The sequence below is a fragment of the Meriones unguiculatus genome, chromosome 3, assembly GCF_030254825.1.
Source record: "Meriones unguiculatus strain TT.TT164.6M chromosome 3, Bangor_MerUng_6.1, whole genome shotgun sequence".
In the NCBI taxonomy this organism is placed as follows: domain Eukaryota; kingdom Metazoa; phylum Chordata; class Mammalia; order Rodentia; family Muridae; genus Meriones; species Meriones unguiculatus.
Window position 1 is genome coordinate 120,597,097 of NC_083351.1, and position 17,844 is coordinate 120,614,940.

Consider the following 17,844-nt stretch of genomic DNA (forward strand, 5'->3'; position numbering starts at 1 on the left):
ACTTTGAGTCACTAGCATACAATATGAGAATTTTTCCTGTGCTGCAAATCTGTCTAAACAATTGTCGAGCTATATTTTAGGTAATTGGACTGGAGAATTCGATACTACGATGGAGCAGCTGAGAGTGGCCATTGTCACAGTAAATTCTAGCAAAGTGGACGCAGGACTAGCCACAGGATTATCAACATGGATTGCTGCAGCCATGAATCGTCTGAAGGAATGGGCGGGCATGGGAGCGTTAGCAGGCCTTCTGGTGTTGGTCTCCTTGGTTTGCCTGTGGTATATATGCAAGATTAGAGTCTCACAACAGTGTGATGCAGCCATGATCATTCAGGCCTTTACAGCCATTGAAGCAGGACATTCTCCCCAAGCATGGTTGGATACCATAAAAAGCTAAAATGTTACGCTCAGGATGCGAGGCTAAGCACTGCACTCAGGGTCAGCCACTTTCGACCCAGAGAAGAGCATGTCTGGTTGCATGCGGGTTGATGCCCCAGGTCCCGCCTCTGAGAAAAAGGTATTGGACGGGTCTGATGCTCTTTGGGTGGATGACACCTAAATGAACATCGGTACAAAGTCCCAATTTATTTCTAATATCAGAGATCAGACCTATACTCTTGCCTGATGCGTCTAAAACAAAAAGGGATAACTGTAGAGAGCTGCGGAATGCTATGCCTTAAAGATGGAGCTGGTTTCCGCCTTCCACCTTCCCGATGGTGAGTGCTCTCTGTCACGAACAATTCCACATTTGGCTAAGGCTGAGGATCTGGCTTGCTTCCGTGTATGTGGACCTATCTGCATTGCCCACGTGGCACGCCTGGGTTGGCTACCCAGAGGCTATTTAAGCTGTGGGCTGGCTTTCCCCAGGGTCCGAGGATTGTTCAAGGTTCCTGAATAAACTGCATTGAAAAAAAAAAATTAAGTCTGGCATGGATTCAGTGGGTTACTCTAGCATTTTCATCACAGTGCTAAACTTAGGGTCTTTGACACTTGGAAAATCATTTTCAGGGTCTTTCAGTGGAGAAAAGAAAGTCCCTACACCACCCCAATGATCTAAGAATGAAAAGGATTCTGGTAGTGAAATATTGATGTCTAAAAACTTAAATATTTCTTGGGCAAAATCATGATTGAATTGGCTTTTAAGGATGAATGGCAATTTTGCAGACACAGCTAGCAGAGTCATGTTCTAAGAAAAGAGTGATGACAATGAGGACCTCACTGTAGTGAAGGCAAATGAGTCAGTACAACAAAAGCCAGCAGTAAGTGTGGGAGAACTTTGAGCCAAAAATAACATGACAAGGTGTTTGAATTTCCTTCTAAATGCTTATAGCATGTCCTTGAAGAGGTTGAAGTAGACAAGTGACATAATCAAATTAAGGATCCAGAAAGTTCAGAGCAAGAGCAACGTAAAATATTAAGTCTGGCGTGGACTCAGTGGGTTACTCTAGCGTTTTTAAAGAGACAAGTGAATTTCTTGATGAGAATACAAAAAAGTGTGTGTGTGTGTGTGTGTGTGTGTGTGTGCCAGAATTTGTTGGCTGATAGAGAAACCACCAAATGTTTGGTTTGTGACTATTAGGGTGGTATGCATGCTTGCAGGAAGAGAACTGTTTTGTGGCTGGGGATGTGTCTCGGTGAATGAAGCATTTGCTCCTCCAAGTGTGAGGGCAGAATTCAGATCACTAGAACTCACAGAGTGGTGGCCTGTCTGTAATCCTAGAACTTGCACTCATGATGCAGAGACAGGACAGCACCAAGAAAGGCTGAATAGCCGCCATACTAGGTAGATTTAATGAGCTCTGGGTTTGACAAACAAACAAACAAACAAACAAAACCCTGCCCCAATAAACAGACTGAAATTCAATTAAGGACAGCACCTTATAGCAACTTTGGAAACACACATACACACACAAACATGTGAACACACATAAACATATACGAACACACACTACATGTTGTTAAATCTAAAAAAATAAGACTTCTTTTATTATAGGTTAGTCAATGGTTTAAAAATGTTTTCGAAAGTGGGAAACAGTAAGATGTGGAGAGGACAGGAACTCCACAAGGAGAGCAACAGAACCAAAAAATCTGAGCACAGGGGTCTTTCCTGAGACTGATACTCCAACCAAGGACTATGCATGGAGATAACCTAAGACCCCTGCACAGAGGTAGCCCATGGCAGTTCAGTATCCAAGTGGGTTCCATTGTCATATGAACAGAGACTGTCTCTGACATGAACTGATTGGCCTGCTCTTTAATTACCTCCCCCTGAGGGGGAAGCAGCATTACCAGGCCACAAAAGAAGACAATGCAGCCATTCCTGATGACTAGGATCAGAAGGAAGGAAAAGAAGACCTCCTCTATCAGTGGACTTGGGGAGGGGAATTCATGCAGAGGGTAGAGGAAGGGAGAGATTGGGACAGGAGGAGGGAGGGAACCACAGGGGGAATACAAAGTGAATGAAGCATAATTAATAAAGAATTAAAAATATATATTTATTGAGCCAATCAGAAAAAAAATGTTTTCTAATGCTCTTTGAGCCTTTCTACCCAAAATATATCATCAAACTTTTCTCTGAACTATATCAAGCTACTGAGTGCTACTTATGTATTAATTTTCCATTGCTATAGAAAAATTACCACAGATATGGTTACTTTTAAAAGAGCTTCAAGAAAATGGTGACCTGACCCTGAAGACATCTATGTATCCACTGCTATAATCTCAAAGGAATAAGCCAAGGATCGTTAGTAGCTATCCAAATAGGCTGGTGATCAAGGAAACAAAGAATAAAAACAAACAAATCCAGTTTCATCAGCAAAGAGAGAAATGAAACTTTCTCTTTTTCTTTTATTGAAGATAGATTTTTTCATACAATATATTCTGATTATGGTTCCCCTCCCCCTACTCCTCCCAGTTCTTCTCCATCCCCTACCATCGAATCCAATCCCTTTCTGTCTCTTCTTAGAAAACAAACAGGAAAAAGAAAAATGAAATATAATAAGCCAAAACCAAACAAACCAGAATATGACAAAACAAACAAACAAAAGAGCCAAAGAAAAAACACAAGAAATGCATATAGACTCAGACACACATATCTGCACACTCAGAAATCCCATAAAAACCCAAACTGAAAGCCATTCTATTTACACAAAGGACCTGTAGAGGAAAGGAGGGAAGGGGGAAGTGCCCTGACTTAACATTATGAGGCACAGAGGTGCCAAAGGTGCCATGACTTCATTTTGTGTTGGCATCTATTGCCAGGCATGGGGCCTACCCTTTTTTCCCCTGTGAGACTCCCTGGGAGGAAACTAAGTTTTCATTTGCAAGTGGCTATCAATTGGAGATGGTTTCTGGGTTAAGGTTTGGGGTGTGTCCACTCCCTCTCTGCTCTCAGACTTCCTCTAGTGCAGACCCAGGCAGGCCCTGTGCACGTTGTCAAAGTCTCTGTGAATTCACATGTGCATCAGCCCTGTTTTGTCTAGAAGACCTTGATTCCTCGGTGTCCTCCATGCCCTCTCTTTCACTCTTTTTGCCTCCTCTTCCACAGAGCTCCCTGAGCCTAGAGGAGAGGGATTTGACAAAGACATCGATCCATCCCTTTTAGGGCTAAGTGCTCCAAGGTCTCTCACTCTGCATATTTTATGGCTGCTGGTCTTTGGATCTTGAGGTTGATTGATTCCCATCTTTCTGAGGAACTACCTCGGTGATTTCCATAGTGGATGTACAAGTCTGCACTCCCACCATCCGCAGATGTGTGTTCCCCTTTCTCCACATCTTCACCAGCATGAGCTGTCATTTGGCCATTCTGATTGGTGTGTTACAAAATCTCAAAGTAGTTTTGATTTACATTTCCCTGAAGACTAAGTATGTTTAACAAGGCACTGGAGCAATACCTGGGAGCTTACATCTGATCCACAAGCTGAAGGAGAAAAAGCTAACTTGAAATAGTGAGGGTCTTTGAGCCATCTTCTCCAAGAAGACCACACCTTGCAACCTTTCTCCAACAGGTCCACCAACCAAATCCAAGCATTCAAACGTATTGAGCCTATCGGAACCATTCTCTTTCAAATCACCCAAAGGTGTGGCCAAAGCCCTTTTAAAAAGAACCATCCTGAACCAACTATTGGCAGCTCCAGGCTCTAAGAGTGAAGCTCCCTACTGCAGAGTCTACCCTGACAGCTCACACTAAGGATCAGAACACTTGTGTCTAGAGAGACAAGCTCTGAAGTAGTGCCACAAAGTGTTCCATGTAGTGGGAATCTTGTTTAAGGCATAGATATAATGAGGTACATTAGTACCCTAGAAACAGGACAAGCAGTAGCAAGCACTTAACAGTCTTTAAGGTGCATATCAGGGAAAAGGTTTCCAGAAGCCCTTTCCAGTACTGAGAGACTGAGAGACACTTCTAATTAAAATACACAATGCCCATCTCACAAACCAGGCCTTCTAATTATGAGGAACACATCATAAAGATCAACACTAAAGTTTGTGTAATAATACTGTTTGCATGTATGGATGCTTGACAGAAGACACCATCAGATCTTATTATAGATGGTTGGGAGCTGCCATGTGGTTGCTGGGAGTTGAACTTAGGACCTTTGGATGAGAAGCCAGTGCTCTTAACCACTGAACCATATCTCCAGCCCAATAACAACTTTTTTTAATGCCTAGGACTAAACATAACAAATGAAATAAAGACTTCTACAATGAAAGTAAACACTCCTCCCCTTGTGGGGTGGAAATTATCCACGTCTTCCTTGTTGTGTGTATCCATAGTAAATGCATACGCGGTGTGTATGCATATACATGGAAGGTAAATTTGTTAAAGTTATTCTATAAAATTGTGTTCGTTTTACAGTTTCTCTCTTAATCCAGTTATCACGCAAGTAATTGAGACTCTACAATATTTTAATATGGCTTTACAGCACAATCTTGAGCAGTTTAAGTCTTTTCTTAACCATCCATGTTATTCTGACTCCCTCTTTGTCAAAATCCCTGAGTCACTTGCTTTTTATGGTTTTCTCTGCTCCTGCTGCTTCTTCCTCGCCTCACCTGCACCTCTGCCCATGGCTGAACCTCCTATTTCCTCCTCTAAGTCCTCTTACCCTGGCTGGCAGGAATCCAGCCCTATTCTCTGGATTCCCTGCTCAATGGTTGGCTGTAAACTGCTTTATTGGCATATCAGGGGACAATTGGGAAGCAATGTTTACATAACATGGAGACAGGACATTCTCAGAACAAGGATAGCAACCAGACATGGGGGGGGTAAAGAAAGCAGCATTTGAATTACCCAATAACCTTATGCCTACCTAAGTTTGTATGGGTATGTGCACGCAGGTCAACTTTGGGTGTTGTTCACCTTATCTGTAAGAAGACGTTTTATCCCTGGAGCTTTCCTGTCTAGCCAATGAGCTCCAGGGATTCACCGTCTAGACCCTCTCCCTGCCTAACCCCCTCTTTCACTGCAGGTTTTAGCCAATGCTGAGACTAATTCAGATCTTCATGCTCAGGCAGCAGGCCTTCTCCCTAGGTCCGCACTTTGAATTTTCAACCTTACTGAGTCACTCTGGGATGCATCCCTTTATTTATTATGGTGTTGTTTTAAACAGTATGAAGTAAGAGGCAGGTTTTTCTTTTACATTCAAAAGGTTGCTTATTCCATTTACACTTAACAGACTCATAACACCTTCAGTCTCAGCTCTACCTTTCACGCTATGTTCTTAATACTTTTTGGTATTTTTGTGTGTGGTTTGTGTTTCCCTGTTTTGTTTAGTGTGCAGCTCTATGTCTGCAATAAATTTCTAGTTTTACATTTTATGCTTTTGAATAATACATTTAATCTACTTTTAAAATTTACTGATCAACTTTAAACAGTGTCTATAAACTTTCTTAAGGAAGATGAGGAAATTATCTTATGTACCCATTCTTTCAGATTTACACACCCTCCCCCATATATATACTGGCGTGGTTTGTTATATAGCTATGTTAAATTATCCTGCTATTATCTTTATGCACAAAAATAATGTACTTAAACATTCATCAGTTGAGTTATCACACTGTAATTTCTCTAACACCAGAATGAAGACAGAGAAACAGGGAAATGTACACTTGCTCCCATCACTACCTCCTTCCGACTTTACAACTGTTGTGGTGGGATCATTATTTCTATGCTGTTACAATTTATAACCTTCACATTCTCTCCTAAACTCCTAATTTCCTGCTGCTCGGCCTTGGTGCTGTATCTAAATCATTTCAGTGCTCAGATTCAGTATTCAGATTTCCTGTTCCTGTACTCTTTGTTTTCTCACACACTTACCTAGATTTCCTTATCAGACACTTTTGCCAAAAAGCTAGTATGTTCCACATTTCTGATTTATTTTGTGTGTCATAAATAATCTGTTTGTTTTCTCTATATCTGAATGATGTTTAACAGACTATGAAGGTCCCAGAGGAACTTCTTTCCCTTGTAATGGTTGCTACATCATTTCCCCAAATTCTTGCTATGAAACGTAATGCTGATTTGACTTTCCCGCAGTCTAGGTGGATTTGCTTACTTAATAGGCAAATACTAAAGAGATGTCTACTGTGCAGTTGGTACTTTTTTTTTTTTTCAAGACAGGGTTTCACTATGTAGCCTTGGCTGTCCTGGACTTGAGTTGTAGACCTGGCTGGCCTTGAACTCAGTGATCTGCCTGACCCAGCCTCCCTGAGTGCTAGGATTACAGGTGTGCACCCCTCACCCAGCTAGTTGACACTTTTTTAATCACGAGGTCTACAATCAGATTCTTTCCTCTTTCCCTCTAATCTGAGACAAGGTCTCAGGCAGCCCAGTCCGTGTAAGCAAAGATGACCTTAAGCTTCTGACTCTCCTGCCTCTACTCTCGGGATTACAGGTGGGACCTCCGCACTCAGTTTCGTATAGTCCTGGGAATCAAGCCCACGGTTTTTTTGTTTTTGTTTTTGTTTTTGTTTTGTTTTGTTTTTAGACTTTTGGATTTTTATTGCAAACTTTTTGTTAATAATACTCCAAGGGTGACATTTCTATATTTTACAGAGATGTATAATGCAAACCTTGTTAAAGTCATGTAAATCTTGATTTTCAGATTGAATTCCAAAACAGAAGTTTTAGATACTTATGTCTTTGGTACACCTGTCTTTTTCCCATCTTCAGTTTTTGCCTTTCCATGAATCTATCACAAATCTTTCATCTCTGTTCTGCATTTTGTATCATAGTTTGTATTAAAAATACTCTTCTCACCTTAGAGAGACACAGCACCCCTCAGAGATCTGATTACCATAGCTCATATTTCACAGCTCCAATCACAGTGAACAACTCACAGTGGCTGGTTGCCTCCTTTTCAACCAGTTTCAGGCTTTTGTTCATTCTTCCCTACCTAATGATATCTTTTCCCCCAAGGTACCTGCCATGCAGTGAACATCTCTAAACCTTCTAGCTAGTTTTTGTCCATTCTCCATCATATGTTAGAAACTTTGATCTTGGCTAAGCACGTTTTTCTTTCCTCATTTTTTTCTCACTATCCTGAATGACTTCTGTGTCCTGGCAGTATTGTACGGAATGCTGCTGCGTCTTTCTTTGACCATGCTAAGGCTGGCCTTTTGGTTCCACCTCAGGTGTTCAACCCTCTCATCTTATTCTCAAGCCCACGTTTTTATGCACGCTAGGCAGGCAACTCACCAACTGAGCTACATGGCTGGCCTCCACATACCACCCGCCCACATGCCAATTTCCCCGTTCTTGATAGCCAACAACACATTCATAGCAATTACCCCAAGGACGTAAGGCCGTGGTTTGCACCCCCAATTCACAGAATCAGGTCTTCTTTCTGGTGGTTTTAAAAGAAAAACAGCTGTGTTTTAGGAAGTACGTAACTACTTCCATTTTCTTCTGTTTGAAACTCACTTCATGGTTCAATTTATTTTCTGACATGCAGTGTCCAACTTCCTTTTCACAGTCATTGTTTTTCTCCAAAACACATAACATTTTTTTTTCAGAGTTCAAAGTTTCTATAAAATATCTAGTCTCTTTAAAACTCTATGGTATTGAGCAGTGGAAAACACCTGTAATCCCACACTCAGAGAGGCAGAGGCAGGCAGATCTCTATGAGTTCAAGGCCAGCCTGGTCCACAAAGAAAGTCCAGGAGAGCCAAAGCAACACAGAGAAGCCCTGTCTTGAAAACAAAACAAAACAAACAAACAAACACCTCTGCGTTATCTCTAAAACTCCAAAATCTCTGCAAAACTCCAACAGTGTGAATAACTCAGTATCTAGTGTCCGGGATTCAGTCATGATTCTCTAAGCTCCAAAGAGTTTCACTTCTCCAGCGCACACACCTTGTGTCTCAGAACAGGCTAGTTCCAATCCACAGCTGCCTTTGCCAATGACCCTGTTATATTGGCTGGCATTTCCAAAATGCTCAGGTCTTTACTGCAATTGGGCTGCACCAATAGCCTCTCCTGGAATCTCTTCAAGGACCCTGACTCTGCCACATGGTGAGAAGCCTCAAATTATTTCCATCTTCAATCCTGGCACTTCTTCTGCAGCTGAGGCCACACTTTCATCAGTGGCCTTTCCCAGCCCATCACAGTGACAAGCTTCCCCAAGCATAGAAATAATGATCCCACCACAACAGTTGTAAATTTGGAAGGAGGTAGTGATGGGAGCAAGTGTACATTTCCCTGTTTCTCCATGACCCCTTCGTGGCTTCAAAACAAGAACTACCTGGAAAACTCTTTCACGTTACCAAGTAAGGCTGGAAGCACAAGGCACAGCCTTGGACCCTTCTGGACCACAGTTTCTGTGTGCCAACCCCGAGGAAATATTTCCAAGGTTTGTGCCTCCGTGATGCTTGTCTGGTCTGTAATCACTGCTAATTTCTCAGTTCTAGCTAATCAGCATCAATTGTCCCAACAAAGCAAAGGCTTCACTTTTAGTGGTTCTTAATTCAAAAGGATCAAACGGTCCCAACAGAGTATTTAAGGGTCTCTCAAAGTTACCTCTAAAATTTCATAAGCCAGGCCTCCATTGTCTGCACGGCCCTCGGCATTATATTTTTCCCCACGATAGTTCATTAAGCTCTGAACACTTAATGGCTTTTCCAGCCCAAATCCTCCCCAAACAGGTTGAGTCTGTCACAGCAATACCCCACTGGTGATACCAATTTTTACATCAGTTATGGTTTCTGTCTCTATGATGAAACACTATGACCAAAATCATCTTGGGTAGGAAAGTGTTTATTTGAGCTTATAGTTTGACATCACAGTACGTCATGGAATAAGCTGATGAGCAGCATTCCTACACAGCCTCTGCACTCCAGATTGCTGCCCTATTTGAGTTCCTGACCTGACTTCCCTCAGTTGATGGACTATGACATAAAACTATAAGCTGGAATAAATCCTTTCCTCCCAAAGTTGACTTTGTTCATGGTGTTTTATTGTGGTGACAGAAACACTGAGACAGGCCTCCTTTTTAAATTGAGCACAAAGATCGTTGTCCTAAGCTCAAGTATACTGGGAGGAAAAATATCATTTTCTATCATTTGATCAAAGCTGACTCCTTGCACATGGCAGGAACAAATCAGGGCTTGGAAATTAAGGGTGTAGGTTTGGCCTTGGATTCTAGGCCTGAAACTGACTAATAAGCTTGGGGTAAAAATAGTACCCAGATCATAGGTAACTACAAGAATTATCTGAATTGGTACATGTAAGCAGTACCTGGCACTGAATAAGCTCTTGACAACTATCAGCTATACTTACTGTCAACATTGTAATTATCAGTGTCATTATTCCACAATATTCCAGTGCGTTTCTGCAAAGTTAATAGATTTTTTTTCACCTTCTATTCTTGTCCGGTCTGCAGTGTGTCAGTGTAGAATGTGGACCTAGTAGTTTCTAGTTAAGGGACACTTGGGAAAGCCCTCTGAGCTGTGTCTATTATTGGAGAATAGTCCTGTGCATGTGGACTGTCCAGCATGCATCCATTTTTGGCATGCTCTGGAATTGGGGCCAAATGGCCCTATATTTAGAAGCAATTCTTCACAGTTAGGACTTGTGTCTGTCTCCTAGTTTCATTCAAGATAGACCCTTTTGTTAGACTCGTGTTGCTTTCAGCTCGTATTAGCGCCCAGAGCTCAGCACAGTTATCTTTATGCTGCTATCTTCAAGCAAAAGCTCTTAATACTTTTAAATCCAGGAATATTTTTAAATAAGTGAGAGACTGGAAAGCGCCTCTCTTTCTCCACTGAAGCTTAAATATGAAGACATTATAAGAAGGATTTAAGAGTTTTTAATGCACTGTTCATAAAAGGATAGTTTAAACCTTAAAAATCAGTTCCTAGGGGAGATTATTAAATCTTATTCCAATTTTGTACTTGTGACTAAATATTTTCCTTATTTAGAAAATGGTTTTGCATGTGAAACAGAAATATGATGATAATACAAAATCTTGGTAAATAAATTTCAGGTTGTTATTTAAAGTGTCTATAAAATTTTAATGGAGAATAAACATGTTTGGTGGCTTGTATAAATATATTTGTATATGCGTGTTAACATAGATATTTAAAATGTATGTTTTTCAAATAATATAAACCTGTTTCAACAAATCTTGTCCATAGTTTGAATTTATGAATTTAATTTTTCTTCAAATGCTAGTCTTTTTTATTATATTAGAGGAATAATATAACAAAGCCAGTTCAACGTTAGCTTTTATTTTCATGGTAAGTGGTGACTATGATATCTCTTCACATTTATTTAAGCTGAAACTAAGTCTGGAAATTATTTAATTTTCTTTTTAAAACAACCTCTTGAGGTAGGATAGATCATTGGTTCTACTTCACAGATAAGGAAACTGAGGTCCAAAGGGTTAAATCATGTGCTTGTCCTAACCAAGAAGTAAAAGATTTACCAAGTTTCATCAGCTCAAAGTCCATGATCCTGAAGCTGTGAGACTCCCATCTTTTTATGCTGTCTCCCCTAATAATGCAGACAAAACAATAGTCACTTTATCAAGGACAAGACAAAAAAATTAACTCAAGAAATTTATTCAAGGTCACCCAATTCTGAAGAGAAACTTAACACTAATGTCATTTTCATTACAGCTCTTGAAAGTTAGGAAACTGAAGTTATGTCTCCCAGAACACAGAGCAAGTGAGGAACATCTGATCAATACTTCTCGATTCGTTTATAATTCACTGGAGCCTATTTTCCCTGTCCTAAGCAGTAGACGCAAAACACTCAGAAAGGCTCTCTTCCAGGGGTTGCTAAATCTTCCAAAGCGTCACTGAATCTCCAAAACAAATGATCACTTGGCTATTAAGCAGAGGGAGAAAAAAATTGCTCCACACAACAGCACAGATAAACTGAATTTTTAAGATATAATAAATACTCTCTCCTTGAAGATGTTTCTTTTTTTTTTTAAATTCAGGTTGCTGAAGTAAGTCAAAAGAGACAAATGTAGGTCTTTGGTCCTCTGCATTGGAGGTTAATCATAAAATGCATCTTTGTTTTAAAAATCCAATGAATGTCAGAATAGGAAACCATCTAGGATCAGTTCAGAAATGGACTATTCTGTTTGAAACTTTGACAAACGATTCTCCGGTTTTGCTTCTCTTTGTTGGGAAAGAAGCAGTGGCCTTCTTGGACAGCTCTTTAAGGTATTTCCATTAGATTTATGCGGCATGCTGAACTTTCAAAGACAAATCAATATATCCAAGTAGAGCATTCCAATATAATCACACCGATCAAGAAGAGTGTGTCATCGCCATGGATCTGTCATCTTTCCACTAACTGGGTGAAGCTGCCTAAAGTTTTTATGCTCCCAAAACAAAGCTCTGGATGGCATTCTTCACTCATGTTTGATATTAACAGAATTCCATGCAATCAGTCATCCCTGTGGTCACAAACTTTCTCTTAGGAAACCATTCAAGTTGCAAGGTGATAGGAGAGATATCATAGGGAGAGCAAACCTAATGAAGAAACATGAACCTGGATTATGCCCTTAGAACTTGTTCTGAGCCTAAATTTATACACAAAGTGAGCCTGTAAAATTTTGTTAAATCCTAAAACTGGCCACCCCTAATTGCTGTAGGAATGGTGATCAAATCGCCCCACACTTTCTGGAGGAAGATTTATTGGTATCAAAATTGTTAGGGTTTGAGTTCTCATGGCCCTGTCTCGAACACTCTCCAGTTTCAGATGTGAACGCGTATCTTCCCACTGAGTCTCACTGTCTTGCTTCGTTTTCAAAGAAGCCAAGCATCACCCTGATTAAAATTGTTCTAGTGCTTGACATTAGAGGTGACATGGTGTGATGGTTAGCTTAAATTTCAACTTGACACAACTTGGAGCCACCAGGGAAGAAAGCCTCAGGGAGGGATTGTCTGCCTGGCATTGGCTGCGGGAAGATCCATGGGAGGCTGTACTAATAAAGTTAACTGATGTTGAAGACCCAGCCCACTGCGGGCAGCACGACTCCCTAGGCAGGGGACCCCGAACTGAAGGATAGTGGGGACATCAAGCTGAGCACAAGCAAGAAAGTGAACGTACATCCATTTATTGTTCTCTGCCTTTGACCGGATATGGAATGACTAGATGTGTGAAGTTTCTGCCTTGACTTCCGTCCAATGGTGGGCTGTAGCCTGAATTGTAAGCTGAAACCCCTTTTCTTCCCTAAGTTGTTTTTTTGTTGTAGAATTTTTATCGCAGAAGAAATGAAACTAGATCGGGCGTGGGTCTCAAAATCATAAATGAGGGTGTCTTTTTTTTTTTTTTAATCAAGTAGGAACTACTGATGGAGTTTTAAAAAAGAGAGAACCATCCTTTTTTTTCTTAGATGGAATGCTAGGCACTCCACCACCATCTTACATCATACATCGATGTCCTAAATCCCAGTACAGCAGAATGTGAGTGTATTGGGAAACTGGGTCATTAAAAAGGTCATTAAATTAAAGGACATTTATAGGGCGGGCATTTTTTAAAAAATTAATTGAGTGGCTTTGTTGCTGTGAAGAGACACCATGACCACTGCAACTCTTATGAAGAAAAACATTTAATTGGGGTTGGCTTATATTTCCAGAGGTTTAGTTCATTATCATCATAATGAGAAACATGGGGACATGAAGGCAGACATGGTGCTGAAGTTGAGAGTTCTACATCTTGATCCACAGGTATCAGCAAGAGACTGTGTACCACAACGAGCATAGCTTGAGTGTTGGAGACCTCAACTCAGGCACCCACCACTGTTGGAGGATACACATTGTCAGAATCTTAGGATAAAGAGTCATGTGAGCGATGACTGGGGTCCCAAACTCTGATTATAAATCAGTCAATAGATACAAATTTCTAGGGCAACTGTAGAAAGTTCATTTGACTATCCACTAAACCTTATTCCTCTACAGTTTTATTGGCATTAGAAACAGATTTTGATCTGCATCTACCCCAACTTACAGTTTCAATTCTGATTCTGCACAGAAAAAAAAAAAAAAAAAATGCTACACTAGCAGCTTCAATCCCAGCACTACCAAAGGTCTGCAATTCTACCTGTGTGTTAGGAGCTTAGGCATGGGTGTGGTATATGAGTTCAAAGTTAACTGTTTTGCACATAAGAGATGGGTAACAGCCAAAGGAAATGCCTCTTCTTGTCAAATAACCAAGGTTCAGCCTCCCCAAGGCAGGAAAGCAGCACCCCTGTTGTGGAGTTTGATGCTCTCCAGAACACCTTGTGCATTTGAAGTGCCTCTTTGCTTATTGCTTATCACCTGACATCAGAATTCCATGCCACTACTCACATCCCTCCTTTAATTCTTTATAACTACTCTGTTACCATGGAGATTCTATTATTACCCCTTTCTGCTAGCAAACTTCCACCACACCTTACAGCTTGTCATTGGATACTATAATAGGTTTCTAACTGGCCTCTGATTTTGTCTTTCTCCACTGCAATATTTTTCCAGTTCATGTCTAGAAGATTATTGTTTCCAAAGGGTACAATGGGTTATATCTTTCCTCACTTTAAAAACTGCCAGTGAGTCCCAATTATCTTCTCAATTAAATACGGCATTTCCTGCTAGCATTCAAGGGAAGAGGAAAGCCCTTCACAATAAGACTCCAACTCCCCTGCTTGTCTCTGTCTCTCTACATTTTATACTGTAGTCATGCCAGATTAATTACCATCACCCTAACAACCCTACACTTGATTTTCCTCCTAGGTTTTACTAATATGTTCCTACTTGGGCACACTATCCTTTTCCTTTCTCAAACAGATTTTGAAAAAAAAAAAAAGAATTAGTGAAATTCAACTATTTCATGAATCTCTTCTTATCTCTCCACCCCTGACAAAAAGTTGAGAGCTTTTTTGGGCTTGGGGAGGCAACATAATATAAGAATATTTTAAGTTTTTAAGATTGGGCACAATAACATCTTATGGAGAAGAGAGCAACTCACCCTTCCCTGGGGATCAGTTGCATAGCCAATGGCAAGGTATGCATGCTCCTGTAAGTTCTCTTTACACTCCTATAAGTATAGAAGCATAGTCTAAGGAAACTCACACTCACTGGATCACCAAAACCAAAAAGAAGACATGAAAGCAGAGAGGAACAAGTTGAGAAGAGAAAGGGGATTAGCAGGAAGAGGTGGGACAAGTAGGATTAACTGAGTAAATATGATCAAATACTTTATTTGCATATATGGAAACTTAATAATGAAACCCCTTATCATATATAATAAATAATATAATATAATCTTATAATATGTAATGTATAATCATGTTAATTAAAAATCATTTTGAAATCTTACTTTGTGCAGCTATTTGACTGTATTATTATGACTACCTCTCTCCTCCTACAGCACTGAAATTTTTCTTTGAACAATTGCTCCTTTCTATTCACCCATCCAAGTACTCACCAGGCTGAACCCTGCTTAGTTCTGAGATCAAGTGGATTCAGGTTGGAGTGGCCACACACTTTCCTCTTCTCAGCCATCCATGTTAATATGATTTATTCCTCCTTTGTCTCCAAGTAGAGCATTTACCAGCCGGCTTCCTCTTCCCTTTCCCTGAGTCTTGGCATTTTGAATAGGGAAGAAGATATGACTTATAAGGCCCATAGGACGTGTAAGATTTTGGCTGAGTCTTTAAAAGAAGTCTCCCTTATCTTTGAAAAAAAACTTCATGAAGACATATTTTGCTTTTCTCAGATGGTGTGGTGAGGATTTGAGAGCGAGCATTGCAGAAGCAATTTTGCTACTAGGAAAGGAGACTCTCCAAAGATAAATCTGGCACAAAGCAGAGGAAACCAGCTAAACCCGTCATGGAGAAATTGTGTTATTTTGAGCTTTTGAGTTGCCGTCCTTGGATCTGGGCCTAATTTTGTACTTCCCAATCTAAGCGTGATGTCTGGACACCAGTGACCAATTTCTCACCTTCTTACTAGGCGGATGTAATCTTTCCAGAGGGTCAAGTGCAAGCCTGCTGTAATAGATCTCACAGAACCTACATTGTAGCCTTTTAATAGGTATCTTTAAATGGGATTGATCTGTGCAGAGGGAAGAAAACATTTCCAGGAATTTACTTAGACATTTTTTAAAACAAAATAGAATAAAAATTCACTAAACGCTCGCCAAGCTGGGATGGATGTGCTGATATTTAATAGAGGCCCACTGCAGCAAGCAGAGTCACTGTGGCAAATAGCCTTTAAATCCAGTTCCCTTAACCATGAGGGCTCAGAAAAGCAACCAGTGGGAGCATTCTCTGAAGGAAGAAAATTTGTGAAGTCGCAGTGGAGACAGTGTACACTTTGTCTTACTCTGGAGTGCAGAGGAAATTTTCTCAGACTTTTCCCACTTACTAGAGCTTTGGCCACAGGTTTATTGTATATAATCTTTATTATGCTGAGGTATGCTCCGTCTATATATATGTTCTGGAGAGAAGCAGATGGGTTGGAGAACAGCATCCAAAATTAAGTATTGTGAAAATGCCATAAGGAAACCTGCATGTATGCTGATTGAAAAAATTAAATTAAATTAAAAGAAATAATTAGCAGTCCTTACATTTTATCATCGAGGCCATTTTCAAATTTAATTAATATGGTCTGTCCCATGGAGCCAAATTAATTTCTTTGAATAACAAAATTATAAGGGCTCTGAATCCATATGCTTAACTCCAGGAAAGGCAGTCTTCTATAAAGTATGGAGGGCCCTGGGCCGTCTCCAACGGTTACAAAAGGTATCCTAGGCACAGCAGGATGTTCTCATGAGTGCAGGGATCCAAGTAGAAGTCTAACTATCAAATAAAGCTGGAGCTGGCGAACCTGAAGGTAGAGGAAGCAGAAGAACACATATTACAATCCTAGGCCTCTAATCCGAGGAAAACATTATAAACAGTGGCTTCAAACAATTTCCATGCAGCAGTCACAGTACTGCAGGTTGTAAGTTTGCTGTGCCACAGCTACCCTTTCTATTCCGGGACCCAAGGTTGTCTGGAGGCTCCAAAGTCTTTGAAAGTAGATGGTGGAAATAGTGTGGGTGGGTTTGGGGTACATCTAGTAGGTGCATACTAGTCCTACAACCACAGCGCCTTGGTGGTGGTAGAGCTGAGGTTTCTCTTTCCTCATGTCACTCAGTCAGAACTGCTCTCAGCAACACAAGGCCACCTAAGTTTTTTTACATGTGTTTTTTTTCCTTCTTCAAGACAGACATGATGTCAATGCTTCCTGATTCGAGGGCTGACTTTCTCTGTCCCCGAGCTCCAGAGTCATATCAGAAGGGCACCTGAGATGTAGATCAGACTGACCCATTCAACTTCCCTCTCTAACGTCAACTGTTTTGAGATTTTAATTACAATTTTAAGAAATCCTGCAAACAGCATTAATGTTGAGGTAGGTAACTGGAAGAGGAAGTGCACAAGGTGGGAACAAAATCTTGGGGCCTTTTTAGAGTACCACTTACAGAGAGAAGGAAAATCCAGTCCACAGCATGGAGCTGTCCAGTTCTCTTGAGGAAACAGCAGCTCACGGAACCAGGCATGGGTCTCCTTCTTGGTTTTCACCCTAACTCTCCTCGTTATCATCAGGATAGTATAAAAACCAAGCTCTAGACCCTTCTCTGTATTTCCTGTCAATACCTATCTCAGTCACCTCAGCTGCCATAACAACATGAAATCATCCCTCAGTATCCACTGAAATTGGTGCCAGGAACCCTGTGAATCCCAACAGCCAGAAACATTCACATCTATCATATAAAATGACTTGATTTTTTTTCCATGTAACCTGCATGTAACTGCCTATAGCAGTTAACTCATCTCTAGATAACATATGTAATTTAATTTAATATAAATTGTTATTCTCTATTATTTATGGCCTGCTGGGAAGGAGTCTTTACGTGTTTGGTTGAGTTACAGTGTTTTTACAAATATTTTCTAACTCCTAGTTAGTTGAATCCATGAATGGAAAAAGCCCCAGGCGCAAATGACTAGCTATTCCATAGACTGCCTGGATGAAATAACAGAAACTTATTTCTCACCATTTCAGAGGCAACAAAGGGAGCAGCCAGCATGGTCACGACTTTATCTCCACATAGTTTCCTCCCAAAGTCCCCAACTCCAATAACCATGCTATTGGGGCAAGGACTGCAGTGTGAGTAGGAGAGACACAATTCAGTCCATAATTTAAAATACCAATTACAACAGAAATTTTACTCTTCACCCCAGGAATGATCAATACTCCAGGAGCAAGATGTCGCCCTAATTAAAATAGAAAAACAAACAAGGTTTCCTCATCTCTCTATTACCGGATCCAACCCACGCTATTACCCATAAACAGCATGAGCAGACTTTT